At 41.3% G+C, this 20,335-nt stretch overlaps 1 protein-coding gene across 24 annotated transcripts in view; it reads right to left on the minus strand.

Moving 5' to 3' along the window:
- The window catches only part of Trpm3 (transient receptor potential cation channel subfamily M member 3), an 804,706-nt gene that overhangs the window by 369,417 nt on the left and 414,954 nt on the right, over positions 1-20,335 (minus strand). The gene's annotated exons all lie outside the window — the stretch shown is intronic.

Below are 20,335 nucleotides of genomic sequence, written 5' to 3' on the forward strand. Positions count from 1 at the left end.
AAATATCAAATTGAACAGTAGCTTAACCACTTTGTATTATGCATGGCTCACAGTGACTAATGAATAAGCATTCCCTTCAGCTTTCCAAATGTCTTATGATAATCAGAACTTTGTCCAAAGTCCTCAGACCAGCAGCTGCCCTTCTCTCCCTGCCTCTAATTTCCCTAAATGGCATCTGGTACCTTCTTCTCTGGAGAGAGTGACCAAGTGTCAGGGAAAGAGGTTTATTATCCTGAACATCTGGAGCAGCACATGTGGTCAGTGCACTCAAAGGCTTGCCCTTGCAACTCTCAGGTTGCACAGAAAGAAATTCAGGGTGGCTTGAAGTCACTGCCATAGCCCCCAGAGAATCAAATACTAAGAAGTCCTCTGCTCAGTACTACCAGGAGACTGCACAACCTCTAAGAGGTGGGCCTAATGGAAGATTGTAGGTCACTAGGAGTTGACCTCAAAGGATAAACTGAACTCTGATTGTTTTTTTTTATTATTCCGCTATGAGGCTACTTTGCCATATACATCATCCAGGATGTGCAACCAGCCTGAAAATTCAATTAGCAAGTCTTATAGGAAGTAGGGTAGTAACTGGCCATGAGCAGATGCTTTCAAAGCTGTGACTCAAAGTAAATCTTTTCTGTAAGTTAATTATTTCAGGTATGTTGTTACAGTATCAGAAACCTAACAGTTACTTTTGCATTGGTGTCTCTCCCTGTGACCTGAACTGGGTGATCCCTACTCTGTCCCATGTTCCAAATGTGAAAAACAAGTTTTCAAAAGTAGGTTTGTATTGCTGCTATAATTTGTTGGTTTTTTTTCCAGGTGGGTAAAAAAACTCTTTGAAGGCAACAAACATGCACACAAAATTCATGCACTGGAGGTCACCTTGATCAGAAGTTACTTCTCAATAGGTACAACTCAGCACAACTACCTTATCCATTGCATAGTAATTATTTGAGTATGTGTGTTTTTCAACCTAACGTGTCCCCAACACCCTGAGCCCCTAAGAGTATTGATGATTTTATACAGCCACAGTAAAGATGACGGTAGCAACAGACACGGCCTCATTTGCTCTCTCTGAACCTCCCACGTTTAGAAGGGTGAATTCTGAGTGAAAGACGTGAAGGGAATGGAAAAGCACCAAGCTTTCCTTCAGAGGAAGAGCCCGGTCAGAAGAGTGGCCGGTTTGCTTGGCTGCGAAGGGATACATTCTCCTTAAGCAACCCTCTGCCAAGTTTTGGGCTTCTGTTTGTTGTTGTTTTAAAGGTAAACACAATTAAGAGAGAAAATAGCGAGTCTTTAAAAGCACAGCTGAGTGTTGATGTTTTCCTTCTGGGGCTTCTGGGCTTGTTTCTGTGGATCTTATTTACCATCGAACATCACAACCGCTCAGCGCCACCAAAATAGCTTAGCGGCGGCCTTCTGTTCAGCCGTGGGCGGGGAAAGAACTTTTACTTCACAATGTCCACCTTTTTAAGGCTCCTTTGCAATTCTGCCGCTGTCATAATTTTCTCTCCTGTTTCTGAGAAGACAGTTTTGTGCCGAGAAAGCTCTCTGTTATCGCATCTTACAGGGACTCGGGTTGCACCACCTGATGGCATCTTGTTGGCTTTTCTCTAGATACGCCTCTGTACCGAAGATGGGACCTCCAAATGTGTTAATTATCGTCTCGGCACATCCCCGTAGAGACTCTGTGAATTTGTTCTGCCGGAGAGGCAAGCCTAACTCGTGCCTGTATGTTAGTGATAGCTCCCTTCGCCACCTCTTTGCCCACTGCTAATCCACTAATTCATTGGATTCTTGTATTTCATACCTGCGTGGAGCCAGCGCTAAAACTAATTCCAACCAATTAAATTTCTACATCAAAACTCACAGTGTATGACAACTCATTTCGACTTCTTGGCAATGTGACAGGAAAAGGAAAGAACTGGTGCACAATTAACACAGTGTCCCAACTCTGTAAATATCATTAATCAAGGCATATCCGGGAGACGCATTTCATGGTCTCAGCGATCCACAGAACACTCTTGCTGGGACATACTGCAGCTTGCATAAGGTCTCATCGGAGGCAACTTTTTAGAGCTGAAATATAACCTTACGATTAGAAAACCCTTTGAGACACCTGGAAGATTCTTCAGAGATATAGTCCATAACTCCCTTATTATTTCATATTTTGAAGCATTCAAGAAAGATAGAATATGCTCAGAAATAAGAAGGTTTAAAATGTATCCATGTGCTCAAAAGAATATTCAGGACCCGTAACTGTGTGGTGCCCCATACTAGGTGAACATTCCTGGAGAACAAACTGGCTATACTCATAGTCACAGCTGTGGGGGACCATGGAGGTGCTTTCACAGGTATATACAACATACATAACATACATCGACTCACACACATGTCAGGTACATGCTGTCCAACAGCAGAGCCCGTAATCCATTTCGGTTTCCCCATGACCATCTTGTCTGCCTCTCTGCCTTGCATTATTTGCTTTGCTCTTGTTTCTGCCCAGATCAAAGTGCTTGGTGGATTTGTTCTGCGCACATCATGTTTCAAAGCATACCACTTAGAGTCCTTCCTAACATGGTGGAAGTAATGGCTTCTACCCAGATCCACAGCCCCTTAATCCCTGGAGCCTAAGACTCCGATTTCCTCCTTGGCAAAGGGAACTTTTGTGCGGAGGCTAATCTTGAGATAAGATGCTCATAGGGGTCACTGTGGTCGTCAGAGTTCTTAGAGAGGAAGAGGGAAGATCTCTTTCCTAGTGGAGACAGAACGATGCAAGCAGTGTTGATTGATGTGCTCTGGAGACAGAAGGTAAAGCCACCATCCACCAAATGCAAGTCTTCAAGAGCAGGGGACACCAAGGGACAGGTTCCCACCCAGAGCCCCAGAAGGAATGCCCTTCTGCCAATGCCTCATTTGAACCAGGAAGCCTTGTTTTTAGACATCTGAGCTACAGAAAATAGAGTGAAGAAGGTCTGTGTCTGGAGCAACCATGCTCGTATTGATTTCCTGCAGCAGCAGTGGGAAGACAGCCCACCATACTCCCTGGCTCCTCTCATTTCCTGAAGCACTGAGATAAGCTGTGCTTTGTCAGCAAGCATGCTTTCCAGTCCCTCAGCCTGCAGCTCCTGTGCAGCAGCCTGACCCATGTGGAGCACGATGCCCCTCCACCTCTCAGGGAACCTCTCTAAGACTATGTCAAAGGCCCTCTAATTCACAGGCAGTATTAGTAAACAACATTCATGCTATTACCTTGAACAATTGTTTAATTTTCTGGAACTATATGTATGTGTGTGTATATGTATATACTTCTTCCTCAAACTGACTTCTCCAGAGATTACGTCATATTAATTTCTTGTTTTACTTATAATTCCTAGTATGCTATCACACACAAAATATGCTAAAATAGACGCTAAATGTCCATTTGTCCATCTGTTATTTGTAAACTGAGACACACAAATTAATGACCTAAGAGCATTTATTATATGCTGCCTCTTCTCCGCAACTTCCCAAGAGTAACAGTGGCAGACTCCCTCTTTTTCTGAAGCAGCAGTCTAGAATGACTGCGTATGGTTGTGATGAGCAGTGGAAAACATAAACATCAGCAAAAATACTGTAAAGATAATAGGACGCTAATGGCTGAACTAGAGAAGGCATCCCCAGAGGCATATCCTCCAGAAAACCCACAGTGCTTTAGTACAACTGCAACAATATAAAAAATGGATTTAGCCTTTAAATCGTAGTACTTTTAGCAAGACATTTATGTGGCCTATGGCCTCCAAGCTGCGTTCAGATACTCAGGACATTTCCCAATAAAGCGAGAGACAATGATAGACATTCCCATTATTTTTAAAATCAAGAACCTTTCTAACATTGAGTTGAAATTAAAGTTAACAACCTCTCCTAAAAGACTCCAAGAACACATTTTAGTTCCTGCCTAAACAGGGGGTTGTATTCAGGCACACAGGTACACGGGCATGTGCCCACATATGCACGTGCATACACACACAATAAATATGTAAATTAATTTAAGTTTTAAAAGAGCCAAACTCTTAATACACTGTCAACGTTGTCATCCAAACTCCCTTTCTTCATGGTTGGATGAACTTTCGAGTCTCTCTGGCCCCTGTCCTGGGGATAAGAAAAAATACCTACCCCACTTCTTGAGTTGGAAGACTGAAAAGACCTAAGGCATACAAAGTTATCAGTAGAATGCCTGGCATACTGAATCCTCCTGAAAGATAAGCCATAATTACTGTCATCTCTGAAGCTCATTTTAGGTCACTTACATAACCTTCTGGAGCACAAACCAACTGAACCTGTTTAAAGATAAATGGAGAAAGAGCAGTGCCTCCATTTGTAGAACGAGGATGGAGAAGAGAATTATCCCATAGGATTAAATGCTAATGTTTAAGCAGTAGGTCTTGAGGCGAGGTAAGCACTGTCAAATGTTGTGACATAATTTCTACCTTCATCTCTAGCATCGGGGAAAATAAAGCCTGCATTTTTGCTGGTAACTAGATGGAAATTATAAGCACCTTCTATTTGGCACGTCTCCAGTATGATTATCGTAAGCTACCACAGAATAAGGAAGGAAATGTGTATTCTAGGACTGTGAAAGGATAATGTTTGCAGAAAGAGAGCTGTCATGTTTGAAGTCAAGAGCAGAAAGGGCATGCATTTGAGAGGGTCCAAGAGACTCTCGTGAGAGGCTGGCACCGATCCGTGTCTTATCCTGGTGGTGGTTGCCCAGATCTGTTTTGGTGATACTTCACACAGTGGCATCTGTGCATTTCCGTAAGCTAACCATAGTCACCCTAACATGTTTACACAGAAGAGGCTTGGAAGGGTTAAAAATGTAGCCACGTTCTCATTGGAAACCTCTAGCAAAGTATGGATTTATGCCTGTAGAAATTACTTTTTCTGTTGCTGTGATAGGACACCATAATCAAGGCGATTCATATGATATAGAGTGTGTTTGAGCTATGGTAACAGAATGATTAGAATCTACTATGGTGGGGAAGCACAGAAGCAAGTGGCAGTCATGGGGGCAAGACAAGATGCTGAGGGCTCACACCAAGACAAGGAAGAAGCAGAGGGAGTGAATTGAATCTAGGCATTTAATCTCAAAGTCTGTGGCCAGGGACAGACTTTCTGCAGCAAGGCTGTGCCCCCAACTCCTTCAAACAGAGCCACCCACTGGTGACCAAGTGTTCAAATATCTGAGACTATGGGGAACATTTCTCATTCAAAACCACCACGATACTCATAGTTCTCAAGCTAGGTACTGAACCCCAGAGCCTTCCCAAAGATCTAGTGCCTTCACAGTTCATGATCAATAACTGAGTCTTCTAAATCGCTCAAGGTTTTTCTATTAGAATCATGTATGCAGCCAGAAGGAGGTGTTTTAAAGTAACACTTTAACATTTTTATTCTTTCATTTTTCCTTCATTGAAAATATTCTTATGCAACACATCCTTAGTATAGATTTTTCTTACTCTCCCCAGCTCATCCTCACCATCCCTCCTCTCCAAATCTACTCCTTTTCTGTCTCTAATTAGAAAAGAACAGGCTTTTAAGCAATAACAACCCAACATGACAAAATAAAATATAATAAGATAAATAAAACCATCATATCACAGTTGGACAAGGCAATTCAACAGAAGGAAAAGAGTCCTAAGAACAGGCACAAAAATCAGAGACCTATTTGTTCTCACACTCAGGAGTCTTATAAAAGTACTAAGCTAAAAGTTATAATACATATGCAGAAGACCTGATCTAGACTCGTGTCAGCCCTGTGGTTGTTGCTCTGGTTTCTCTAAGTTCATATATGCCTTGTTTAATTGATTCAGAGGACTTTGTTTTCCTGGAATAGTCCATCTCTTCTGGCTCTTGCACTCTTTCCAACAAGGTTCTTTGAGCTCTGAGGAGTGAGATTTGATGGGGTGCCCTATTTAGACTCTCTCTCCTTATAATGTCTGACTGTAGATCTCTGCATCTGTTCCCATCTATTGTGGGAGGAAGCTTTTCTGATGATGACTGAATAAAGAATTGGTATTAAGTCCCTGGGTTATCTAGTCTCAGGTTCTTGGTCACCCAAGAAATGTTGGTTATGGGTTCCATTTTGTGAGATGTGCCTTAAGTCAAATGTTGGTTGGCTACTTCAACAAGTTCTGTGCCATTATTACTCTAGCATATTATGAAGAGAGGACTGATTGTAGGTCAAAGGTATTTTGGCTGGGTTGGTGTTTACATTTCCCTTTTAATTGCCTGCATGCAGAATGCCCTCCTGCACCAAAAGCACCAACAACCTATTCATGATAAAAGTCCTGGATAGGTTAAGGAAACAAGGGATGTACCTAAACATAGTAAAGACAGTATACAGCGAGCCTATAGCCAGCATCACCTTAAATGGAGAGAAATTCAAAGCAATTCCACTAAAATCAGGAACAATACAAGGTTGTCTGCTTTCTCCATATCTATTCAGTATAGTACTTGAACTCTTAGCAAGAGCAATTAGACAGCTGAAGGAGATCAAGGGGTGTACAAACTGTAAAGAAAGAAGATAAAATACCTTTATTTCCAGATGACATGAAAATATACTTTAAGTAATCCTAAAAATTCCAACAGGGAACTCCTACAGTTGATAAAAACTTTCAGCAAAGTATTTGGATACAAGATTAACTTGGAAAACCAGTAGCCTTCCTATATACAAATTACAATTGGATTGAGAAAGAAAACATGGAAACACCTTTCAAGATAGCCTCAAATAATATAAAATGTCTTGGGGTAACTCTAACCAAGCAAGTGAAAAACTTGCATGATAAAAATTTCAAGTATTTGAAGAAAGAAATTGAAGAAGATATCAGAAGATGGAAACATCTCCCATGCTTGTAGATTGGTAGGATTAACATAGTAAAAATGGTCATCTGACCAAAAACAATCTACAGATTCAATACAATCCTCATAAATTGCATACAATTCTTCACAGTCCTTGAAAGGACAATTCTCAACTTCATATGGAAAAACAAAAACCCCAGGATATTTAAAAAACAATCCTGAATAATAAAATAACTGCTCACGCTCCCTGATTTCAAGTTGTACTGCAGAGCCATAGTAATAAAAACAGCATGGTGTTGGCATAAAAACAGACACATTGATCAATGAAATCAAACTGAAGACCCAGACATAAACCCACATACCTATGGACACTTGATTTTTTTTTTATAGCGGAGTCAGAAATACACAATGGAAGAAAGATAACATCTTCAACAAATGGTGTTGGTCTAACTGAATGTCGGCATGTAAAAGAATGCAAATAGATCTATGCCTACCACCCTGCCCAAAACTCAAGTCCAAGTGTATCGACAGAAAACCAGGTCCACTGAACCTGACAGAAGAGAAAGTGGAGAATAACCTTGAACTCATTGGCATAGGAAAGGACTTTTTTCCTTTTTTTTTTTTTACTATATTGGTTTTTTATTGCTGTATAACAAATTATCCTAAAACTTAGAACTTAAATCAACAAGTATTTAGCATCTTCTACGGGTCGGAGGGTTGGGAGCCTGGACAAGTTTGGCTGGTAGGTCTAAGGTACGCAGCTGCAGTCAGACCAGCTGCTAGAATCTGAAGACTCGAGCCGAAGGGCTTACTATCGAGCTCATCGCGAGGAGGCTTCCTTTTCCTACCACATGGGCTCAGAAAGGCTTCCCATGATGTATGTGGCCCTAAAAAGGGACTCTACTCATCATGATAGATGCCAGAGTTTCACGGGTAAAACTCAGAAGTAGCCTATGAACACTTTTGAAATCTCCCAATGGTCACATAGACCAAACCTGGAATGAAGTAGAGAGAGGCTAACTCACAGTGATCAGAGCAGCAATAGTGCAGGCACTAAGCTCAACAATTAATAATTGAGACCTCATGAAATTGAAAAATTCCTGTAAGACAAAAGACACTGTCATCTGGACAAAGTGATGGCCTACAGAATGGGAAAAAGAATTTTACCAATTTCACATTCACTAAAGGGCGAAAACTTTAAATTTTTAAATGATAAAAATCAGTTATAACATCAAAGATCCTAATACATCACTTTTCCTGGAAATACTGGTTTTCTCAGGTAGTGTCTTTAAGTGGGAAACATTTCTAATCACACTTTGCATCCTTTTTTACAAAATAGAGTATATAAAAAAACTTAAGCAATAATTTCTTAATCTCTTGACCTCTGATGGCCATTCTGTAATAAGCCTCGGGATTTACTCTCATTATTTATATTTGTATCCGTAACCCCAGGAATGACTAGATGTGTTATTCTCTTTGTTTTGCATTAGGAGGGCATATATTAAGTCCATGGTCTCTCAGTATACATCTTGTAACAAACACATAGCTATGCCCAAGGAAGAGAAAAAGAATGAATGCTTAAATCTTAGTGATTGAGTTAAGAAACAATAACAAGACTAAAGAGAGGCTCAAAACAGGAGGCATTAATAAAGGACAGAGGTATGGTTCCCACCTGAAGGCAACAATCTTGCTGTCTCCACTGACCCTCCCTTCAGGTTCTTCATTGCCTGTTTCCCTGGATGACTAGTCTGGGTAGCCAACATTCACAGAGCAACAACTAAGTCTGGGCCTGTGCATGGACTTGGAATAATCTAGAGCAGAGCCCTTCTGGTTGAGGAACTCACAGACAAGTTTCTAGTTGTGGTGTGAGCAGATACGAGCTGTCATATATAACAAGTTTGAATTACAGCCTTAGGTAAGACTCCTGTCCTTGACTAACTTTCATAAATCATAATTTGTGTTTGAGTAATGACTATTTTAACTACCCACAGGGCTTTAGATAAATCATCCTTTGTTTAAATGTCTAGTTTGCTTTCAGCCAATCACGGGAATTTTATGAATCACACCTTTTCTGTCGCTTTTCTATTATATGAACCAATAAAAATGCAGAGTAATCCGTTTCTCTGCCTTGTTGTACAGTAAACAAGTCTGTGACAGAAGGCTTCTGCATCTCATGTTGCCGATGTCATTGCTTGCCAGTTTTCTAATTCCCTTGTGTTCCTCTAGTTAACCTCTCATTTATTCTAGGACTGATAAAGTATACTTTTTAAATTCACAGCTTGAAGTATCTGTGGGTATTTTTTAAAAAGTTTTTAGATTAATTGTGTGTATGCGTTTATATTGCACATTGCCTGTGGAATCTCACAGAAGACAGAAGAGGGTATCCTGAGTTGTCTGCTGTTATTTTTTGCCTTTTACTTTCAGGCAGGGTCTCTCCATGAACCTGGAACTAAGGCTTTCTTTGCTAGGCTAGAAGCCAGCAGGCTGCACTGATCCTATCACCCTATCTCTGCCTGTCCTGGAGCTGGGGTTAAAGGCATTTGCAAGGATGCCTGACTTGTTACTGGGGTGCTGGCTCTGAACTCCAGTCCTCATGCTTGCTGAGCAATGGGTTTTAGCCACAGATCTGTCTATCCAGCCTGCTGTTGGCCATTTCCTCTTATCCATACTCCATGCCCACTCATGCAGGTGCCACCCGTGTAAGAACCAAGGAAAACATGGCTCCCATGACCATTTAACTTAATAACATTGAGCCTTATTTTAAAAGTGGATAATAGTCAATAACAAAAATCATGCGAAGATGCCTTAGAAACATTTCATTTCATCACTTTTTAAAATAAAGTGGCTGTGAATACAAATTCATCGATCTCAATACAGCCGAGAACTGTTTCAAGTTGAGAACAGCCAAGGAATCATATGGAGAGGCCAAAAGATTCATTAGGGTTTTTGTTTATATATATATATATATATATATATATATATATATATATATATATATGTATAAAAGGGAAATCTATGTCTGAGTTTGGAAAACCAAGGCATAGCGTGTTTTGACACACTCACAGAAAACAGAAGTGCAGAGGAGAGGACCCATGTCCCCTAAGTATTGATCGGAGTTTGAGGCTGGGCTGCCTTTTGTTTTTAAGCTGCGGTTTTCTCACAGTCCTCCTTGTATCCGCTGGCAAGTGTGTGGCATAATTCCAGTTCCATGGAGATGCTTCCAGAGCCCCAATTACTGGGGGACAGTCAGTACTGAGGAGCTCCAAAAACAGAGAAATCTCTATGGGCTGGAAGCGGGTGGTAACGGATTTTATGAAAGAGGGAACTCTTGACCCGCGTTTGAGTGGGCTGCCTTTGAACGGCAAGATACAGATTTCAAACGTGCTTTTGTTTTCAGTTATTTAAGAACCCAAGTGGAAAAAGTCCACGAGTGAATGGAGAGCTAAAGTTAGATATGCTTTTGGGTCCGAAGAAATTCTGAGTTTATGAACTCTTGAATGGCCCCAAATAGAGTAAATCATCACTCTACTTCATGCGACAGCATGCCTCATGTGCACCCATGTTTCCCTCTGGTGCTCATGGGGCCCGTGAGATGCCAGTGCTCAAGAAAAGAGCTCTGGAAGGCAAATACTCAGGAGCCCCCTTCCTGAGTTAACCAAGGTGGAACAGTTTCTTCTCCACCTTCTCAGTGCCATTGTGAGCATGGACTGAAAGACAGGGGTATATGGTACAGGTTTTTCAAAGTTATTTTTTTGCCACAGAAACTTTCTCTTAGGTGTTTCCAGAGTCTAATGGTCCCCATTATATGCTCGATAAGATAGACACATCCGGTCTTGCGTGAACTCCGCGGAGAGTAAGCTGGTGGGATCACCACACTTCACAATCGTGAGTGTCTGGCAAGACTCTACAGTCATACTCAAGTCTCTCACTAATATGGATCTTTCTTTCTTTCTTTCTTTCTTTCTTTCTTTCTTTCTTTCTTTCGTCCTTCCTTCCTTCCTTTCTTTTCCTCCCTCCTTCCCTTCCCCTCCCTTTCTTTTTTGGTTCAGGGCCAAGCAACCTAGACAGGCCTTGAACGTTAACCTCCCCCCCACCCCCCCACACACACCTTAGCCTCATTCGTATGTGAGAGTACAAACCTATGCCACTGTCTGGTACAAACCTATGCACCTATGCCACCTGCTCCTTTCACACATCTGTTTTAATGATGGTAAGACTTACTCTACTATGCTATACCTCATGACCAATTTGCCATGTCCTGCCTGTCTCCTCTTTTCACTAGAGGAGTCTTTAGGAGCCATCCATATGCACTGTCTAATAGGTGGCTCCATAGAACCAGCAATATTGATCCTAAAATAGGAATTCAGTAGGCCAATGTTGACTGATCAAGAGCTTATTTATTTATATAATGCAAAAGTACTTAAAGATTAATGTGAGTTTAGATCTGTCTCCACAGTAGGCAAGACTATATCTGGACTTTTACTTTATTTTCTAAATCAATGCTAAAGAGCAGGCTGAAACACAGATAGATTGTTGTTTGGTCAGAGGAATTCCTTCTTTCCTCCTTTTCCCTCCCTCTCTCCATCCCCCATTCTCTCCCTCCATCCCTCACTCAGCTAGTATGAATTCCTAGTTTCTCCTAACCTCTACCATTGATTTGGGTCTATTTCTAGAGTGTAGGCTGCACACTGGGTTGCCCCATGACACTCTAACTTGTAGCCTCAACCACTAGTGTACCAAATACTAAATACTGTTGTAAAACGTGTGTTGGCGGCAGAGGAAAAAAAAAAAAAGAAAAGCAACACTGTTGAGTACTTGCTCTTGTCAGAGTCAACAAATCCTTCCTCTGTGTTTACTGATTTCGTATTGATAAGAATCACATAAAGTGAACAATGTCCTTCAGTTTCATAGGTAACGAAATGATGTTTCAAATGCTTAAACTTCCAGGCTCTACAGTGATATGGGTAAAACCAGCAATCTGCATACAGATCACTGCGTTTAAATCTCCCACTTCTTTAAGGTTGTTCCATTAAACCCTGTGTATCTTAGTTTCCTTGTTTATAAACAACATGATAATCCTTCATACCTGTAGGATTGCTATACATGCTAAGCAGCTCTATGGTATTAATGGAAATTGCACAAATAAATGCAAGACATGGTAAATTGGTCATGAGGTATAGCATAGTAGAGTAAATCTTACCATCTCTTAAACTGGGGCTGGATATAAAGTGAATTGTAATGATTACAACCACTGCTGTTACTACTCCATGTCATCCAGCTAGCACAGGGAGTGGTTCACATGGGAAATTTGGTCTGCAGGCTTTGGATTGTACACCAAGTTCAGAATCCATCCAGACAAGACACAACCTGGGCACAGTGAGCAGGAGCTTGAGCAAGGGTATCAACAGACAGAGCTGTATCTGAGTCTTAGGGAGCAGGGTATTCCTACACATCCTGAATCAATCAACAGATGTCTCTGAACCTCATCTTTGGTGACAATGGGTATGCTGGAATCTGTACTGCAAGGTGGTTGTGGACATTAGCGCTAATACTGTGAATATCCCCATAGTAACAGCAACCTTCCTAGTCAGAAGTAAATCTAAGTGATGCTGAACAGGGTCACACTAAGAGGAGACTCATAAGACCCAGCTTTCTGGATCCAAATCCTGAGAATTTTCCTGCACCAGAGCTGGGCCAGAACCTCTATTAGAGTACTATGAAAACAGAGACAAATTAAGACTAATTCATCAATCAAACCTGTTAGAGTCTCTTCCAAGGAGGGAGCTGGGGCTGGTGAAGGCACTTCTGGGGAGGGACACCTGTCTTCTGAGCACCGAGTTGGTCTCTTTTCTTGCCCATGCCTCACCTCTTTGCAATCATTTTTCTTTTCTGAGTTTTGAATTACTTCCATGAACAGCATTTACATGGCATTTTCCTCTCAAGTACATCCATAGTAAATTGAAAAGCGGAAGCTGGAAGGAAACTGGAGGGAACGAGGCTGGTATGACTGTTTCTAGGCAGCAAGGCTTATCTGTGTGACACATCCCTGACCGGATAGAATGGGCCAGCTGGAAAGATTGTCACTTGGGACTCACGCCTGCCCTCACTCTCATCCCATTTGCTGGCAGATCTCAGCGAGAACATCTGGAGAATCTGTTTACTACAGATCTTGTGCACGAACGACACAATCCTACAATGTGACACTCCGGATTTCAAAAACGAAAAACCCAAACTGAAAACTGAATTCTCTTCCTTCCCTCATTTAGCAGATAAAACAGACCCGAACTCATAGAAATTTATTCCCGTAATTTTTTTAAAAATCTCATTTCATGTCATATACATTTGAGGAAGTATTAAGTGGTGGTTTGCTTTTTTTAGACTCTCCCAGGGCCTTTTATAATCCTTGCTTATTACACTTTTGTAAGATTTGAACAATGCTTATTCAAAACGGCTGCAAGGTATTGCGTATCTGTGTGATCTCAAATCCTAGGCTCCTATAGTTTAAAAGCTGGGTCCACCCCGCCCCCACCATTCATTACCTTATTTCTTCACACCTGTGACCCTTCGACATGTTCTGTGACCTTTCTGTTGGCAGCATATTGAAAGAATGAAAGGCCATCATCACAAATGGCTCTGGGCCCCCTTCTGGATTCTGTTTACTCCTTCAGGGATTCTTACTAAGTTGCTGCTCAGATCATAAGGCCCAGCCTCCAGCCCCCATTCTATCAGAACACACTCACAACGATGATGTTAAAGAGGACACTGGGATTTCTGTGAGGGTCAGGAATACATTCCTGGGAAGGGCGGAGTGAGAACTCCCGAGTGTGTGAAAACATTCAGTAGCTCAAGAAAGAAAATGAGAAATGTATGACATGTAGCCTGAGCAAATAAGTCAAATTTGTATTTGGGATTTTAAGAGGGCCTGGTGAGAAGAGTCTAGTGGGGTCTACAAGAGAAAGACTGAACACAGAGAAGGATTTAGACAGGGGCCTGGCAGAAGCTTATAAAAATACCGAATAGCAAAAGAGTCCAGAATTTGATACTAGTCTGTGCCTTGTAAAATGTTAAATATTTCTACTATCTCATTGCTGTTCTATGGGAGGCGCGGGGGTGGCAATCATGGCTAATCCTGCTTTCCCTGTGTATCAGTGTGAGAACACAAAGAGCTTATGTAGATATCAGAGCTCAAGGTAGAAGTGACTGAGGTTGACAGTGCCAGGCTATGAGGAGGACTCAGAAGGTCAAGGTGCTTGCTTCACAGCACCGACGACTGAGCTCAAACCCCAGAAGCCCTGTCAAAGTGGAAGGAGAGAACTGACCCCGCGAAGTTTTCACCTGGCCTACATAGGAACACCATGGTGTGCATCTCCTGCCCCAACACTGCCCCTCCCACAATAAAGTAAAGTGTTTTGAAGATGTATCAGAAGCATAGTATGTTATAAAACTTGGATCAAGGACCTAAATAACTTCCTAAATAAAAATAAGGCACACATTTTTCAAAAGCCGACAAATCAGGCTTCATTAAAAATGAAGCGTTGGAGCAAAGAATGCCACTAAAGCAACGGAAGAGAATCTGAGACAATAATGCGGGAGAGGAGGGCAAGTGTGGTCACAGGAATGCAGCGGAAGAGGAGAAAGACAACCTAATCCTTCAGAGAACAGGAGAGCTATACTTGACCGCATCTAGTGGAGAGTTTCTAAGTAACTAGTGCAAGGAATGTTAAATGTTCTAAAAGCCAAGAACTGAAAGACATCTATGGAAATAGAAATAAAATTACCTTGAGCTAAGTATTACACACTGTGTACATAAATTGAGGCACCGCAATGCACTCCATAAATCCATACAACCTATCCATTACAGATGAAAGTATACTTTAAAAAGACTGTGGAAGCATATCTGGAGACTAAGATGTTTCCTTTCTAATCAAGCATTTATAGAGAATTATAAATGCGATATCCAAAGAATTCTCACAACTCACTAATTAAAAGACAACTGGTTGAAAAAAAACGGGGAAAGGACTTGAGCATGCGTTTCTCCAAAGAAGATCTATAAATTATGTGTAAGCACATGAGAATGTGTTCAGCAACACCAGGGAACTAGAAATGGAAGCCACAATGAATCGCTATTTCATACTCACTAGGATGGTCACGAAACAAATGCAAGGTAATCACAATTGATGGTGGCGGTATGGAGAAGTCGGAACCCTAAACTGTGGTTGGGAGGACTAGAAAACAGTGCAGCTGCTTCTGAGGGGAGTCTGGCACTCTCTGAATGTTAAGCAATTTTCACAGGACCTGGCATTTCCCTTCCTGGTAGACAACCCAGAGGAATAAACACTGACAAAGATGCAGTCACCCCATCATTCAGAATGAAAATAGAAATAGCCCTCATGTTTCTCAACTGTTGTCGCATACATCACCATGAAATATTTCTCAGCTCCCCAAAGCAATGAAGCCGGGATGACACGCTGTAACACAGATGCAGCTTTGACACATGATGTTAGAATCACATTCCAAAGAGCACACTAAAGGCACATTGAGTATGATGCATGGGTGTGAAACGTTCAGAACAGGCGCAGCTACGGAGAGAGGATGCGGTGTTTGCAAGGGGCGGGGAGGGGATGAAATGGTAAGTGACTGCTAACTAGGGGGGGAATTTCTTTAGGGGAGATAAAATGCTCTGAAATTACGTGATGGTGATGAGCACACCCTAGAAGCACATTAAAATAAACTATTCTGTGCACTTTTTAAAGACAAACTTCCTATCATGGGACTGAGGTCTCAATTAGGCTGTTTTTTTTTTTTTTGAAAAAAAAAACACACTTTTTAAAGACCATAAAGGTCAATGAAGTCAGTGTAGTTTGTTTTCCCTGTCCTATCCCAGGAGGCAAAGAGTCTACAGACACCCCACTGTAAACTTTCTCCAGCTAAGTGCCAGTCTTGGCTGGCTATGTGCGAAGCTGGCTTTCAGACACATCGATGGAAATTAAGCGTGATCTGCTTTCTCCTGTCCTCACTTCAGAACCTAAACAGCCACCACTGAAAACTTGTCATTATATGATACTTTAGCTTTTCATCATCATGATATCTATGTTTTTATTTTTTGTTATCTCTGTTATAAAGATGAAGCAACTGGGGCCGACTTCATTTTTAGATGAAACGATAGGAAGCAACTGGAAGCTCAGGCGACTTGTCTCTTATCATGACTGTCTAGTTAACGCAAAGGCCTGACTTACTTATCAAATCAGTAACAGGTTGTGGCAGATGATAAAAGCAGGGTCTCCTTTTCCCAGTCTTCATCATGGGCCTACTTTGGTTGAATTAGCACAGATCTGAGAAGGAATTTTACATTTACAACTCTGTCCCATTTCTCCTGAGAAGGATTTAAATACATACACTGATGTTCAGGTAGTTCTCTTCTTGGTTGTTTAAATAAATAATAAACAAACAAATAAATAAGCAAATAACTCTCAAAAGCTTATTAGCTACCTACACAGTAGAGTCATAACTTCAAGGAATACTCATAATCTACCCTTGATGAGATACTTGTTTTTCCTCCCTGACTTTAGGTACATTAGCTCCTAAAGATTGGAAATGAAACAGTGGTGCTCAAAATCATCGCAACCATTCTCCACTCCAGACTGGAACATTACGTAGGTAGTATCACTTATTCATGCCATCAAAATGAACCAACACTACAAATCCTGGTCTTTTGTACCCTCCTTTTACTTGCTTATAAAAAATATCCACCTATCTGGTAACTAAACATTTATCAGTACTCTACTGAGGGAAAACCATCCCAACCCCAGGAGAAAAAAAAGACACAAAAAACAAAAACAAACAAACAAAAAACAAAGTAAAGTCACTGGAAAGGGACTACTGGTTGAAACAAATTACTCGGAACAAATTATTTACAAAGCTCTGTCAATCATTTAGGAGTCATTTCAATGCAGTTGTGCATTCTCAGAGAAATAAGATTTCTCACCAATGGACAGATAGTTTTATAAAACAGTTGATGCCGAAAAAGACAATCTTTTTTTTTTAATGTGGCTTATTATTTTTTTTAACTTTCTTTTTGGTTATTGAGAAAAAAACAATTTCCGCCTCCTCCCAGCCTCCCACTCCTCCCCCCCCACTCCTCTCCCCATCCCCCCACTCCTCTCCCCCTCCCTCTCAAGTCTAAAGAGCAGTCACGGTTCCTTGCCCTGTGGAAAGTCCAAAGTCCTCCCCCCCCCCCATCCTGGTCTAGGAAGGTGAACATCCAAACTGGCTAGACTCCCACACAGCCAGAACATGAAGTAGGATCAAAACCCAGTGCCATTGTCCTTGGCTTCTCAGCAGCCCTCATTGTCTGCCATATTCAGAGAGTCCGGCTTTATCCCCTGCTTTTTCAGTCACAGTCCAGCTGGCCTTGGTGAGCTCCCAATAGATCAGCCCCACTGTCTTTGTGGGTGGGTGCACCCCTCTTGGAAAAAGACAATCTTCACAATAGTTTAATTGTTTTATGAAAGGAATCTTATGTGGTAATTGCAATGTATATGTGTGTGTGTGTGTGTGTGTGTGTGTGTGTGTGTGTGTTACATAGGAAAAAAGAAATGATATTTAACAAATGGTAACCATCTACAAACCAAAGACGTCAGCAGGCTCGTCCTGAATGGGAAGCCATTCATTATGGTTTGGAGGAAATCCTTTGTTCTTGGGCTATCACGGCAAGTGCAATTTTCACATGTGATAATTTCCTCTGACTGGTAGTTTTCAGATCCAAGTGAGTAAGTGTTCTTTTTGTTGTTCTTGTTTTTAATAAAGAAGAGACAAAGATTTGGGGAAAGTTTCAACAAGACACAAAGACAAAATGCAAAAATTTACTTCAATTACAGAATAATTAATTAAAGAACATCAGATTCTCTAGGATGTTAAAGACAGCCTCAGAAGGAGTTGTTGACTGGAGTATTCTGTCATTATAGGTTGAGCGTAGGAAAATCTAAAATTCAAAATACTCCTAAATGCAAAATTTTTTGAGTACCAACATGGTACTACAAGCAGAAAACCTTACCCTTGACATAAGGGGCAGGTCTTACTCACAATATGGGCACACCTGCTGTGGCGTATTATTTTAAGATGTGTTACTTTTTTTTTTAATGCTGTGGAACCTTAGTTTTAATGATGCAAAGATATGTTGCATTCTTTTATATTGCATTTGTTTAACTCTGTGAAGCTGTGTTACTCTGCCTGTCTAAAACACCTGATTGGTCTAATAAAGAGCTGAATGGCCAACAGCAACGCAGGAGAAAGGATAGGCAGGAATGACAAACAGAGAGAATAGAGAAATCTGTGAAGAAAGGAAGAAGGAGTAAGAAAAGAAGGGGCCAGCCACACAGTCATACACAGAATAGGAAGAAAATAAAAAATATAGAGTAGAGAAAAGTAAAAGCCCAGAGGCAAAAGGATAATTTAAGAAAAGCTGGCAAGAAACAAACCAAGCTAAGGCCAGACATTCATTAAGTAAGAATAAGCCTCCATGTATTTTTTGGGAGCTTGGTGGCAGGTCCCCAAAAGTGCAAAAGACTTAAACACAAACAACTACATACACCAGAAATACAGTATGGAATTTTCCACATTAAGAGGGTGTGTGGGGAACAAAGTGAATTTCATGAAAATTCTTGGGAGTTATCCTCAAGGTATCTCAAAATCTTTTCAAATATCCCAAAATCTGGGGTGTAGGTGGGGAATCTAGAATCCAGAATAGTTCTTCTTGCAAATATTCCAAACCAAAGGATATCCAAGTTATACCATGTTACTCTGATAACCTCAGAAGGTTTCTCTAAGGGCTTCTTTGTCCTGTCCACTAGCTGATGCGCAGACCTGTGGTACAACTACATGACCAACACCATGTCCCATTAGCAATGTGGCAGAGATTTTGGGATTCTTGAAAAGTTGAGAAACTTTTAAAGTCACATCCATCTTTAGCAAATCAAACCTTTTGAGCACCTCCACCATTGTGAAGGCCTCCATGGTCATGAGTCAGACTGTCTTGGGCACATTACCTAATGTACCTGAAATCACAGAATGCAACTATGAGTACAAGCACATGGCTGCTATGAGGCCTTAACTTAGCTAGTTTACCCAACATGCCAGGCATGATGCACAGGCCTCATTTCAATTCCCATTCTCCCCCCTGTCTTCTGCCAATCCCACTCTCAATCCCCAGTTTGAGACAGAATCCATGGACAATTTCATTTAACTGCCCCTGGTGGATAGCCAGCTACACTCCAAAGTCCCTTGGAGTTTTGATTTCTCTTTCGTCAATCATGAGAAGTGATCTCCTCTCTCAGAACTTATTTTTTAGAAAGCACCTTTAGAAAAGGAACAAACATTTAAGCAGTATTTGTGACTACATACTCAGAGGCCTTTTCTTGTATGTTGAGTAACATACAGGTCTATCAATCAGAACTGTTTTCCTCACTTCCGACATAAAATGTGTGGGCTTACTCCCACGCCAACCAGTTCATGTCTCTGTACACTCAGTGGGTGTCCTGTAATTTAATTCTGACACTAACTGCCCGGAGTTAGTGAGAAACCTCATAATTTAAGCATTCTGTCCTACAAGACTGTATCCATTACAGATTTGCATCACAAGTCTAGACCAGCCATACTTCTGAATGACCAACAGGATATGGAGTTAAAGATTCTTACAACCCTTTCCACAAGTTCAAAAACATGCACAACAGCTCACAGACAAAACTTAGAAAACAACCTTACTTCTATTCCTTCCTCCTTGTAAAGGGACACAGCTCAAGAGCAGCCAAATGGAAAAGATTCAGAGAGCCAAACATAAGGGCAGGAGCTCCCATGATGTTTCTGGGATATCAGGAACTCCTGTGTCTCCCAACCTAGAGGCTCTCTCAACCCTGTCACAGGGGTGTTGTCACAACCGAGCGAATCACTGACCATTGGTGGTTAACTTCCTTTCCAGACCTTTTCCCCTCTGTGGTGGTCTGGTTTGCACCTGAAAATTTTAACCTTCTGATGAAGCCTTGGCCTTTCCAGGGACTGAATCCCAACCGGAAGTCACCCAGGGGCCTGCTAATCAAGCTTTTATTAGAACAAAAGACACCTAGTCAGCCAGGAAATTGTGAGTCTTAGAAGCTCAGTTAGGAGAGACTTGGACAAGGACCAAGCAGGCATTCTTTAATCACCATACTCAGTGCAGCAATGATTGACAGCTCGGCATGTGTGAATTGAAAGTCATTTTGATCCTTCCCAGGGCCTCTGGCTACTTCTACTCTGAAGTCTTGTGATCAAAGCAAATAAAATCCGGCCAATAAAGTGTCACAAAAAATGACCCCAGAATCACTTTCTTTCAACACTGTACTTTGTTCTTGTCCGTTGTCCAGTCAGTTAATATTACTCTGAAAGTCCCATGAGGGTTCTCATCCTTAAAACTTATGTTTTTTCTTTTCTGGCCACAATCATTATTTAGGTCATCTACACAGCAGAG

Source organism: Microtus oregoni, unplaced genomic scaffold (genome assembly GCF_018167655.1).
Source record: "Microtus oregoni isolate MIOR12 unplaced genomic scaffold, Mior012 000012F_ref0000307, whole genome shotgun sequence".
In the NCBI taxonomy this organism is placed as follows: Eukaryota; Metazoa; Chordata; class Mammalia; order Rodentia; family Cricetidae; genus Microtus; species Microtus oregoni.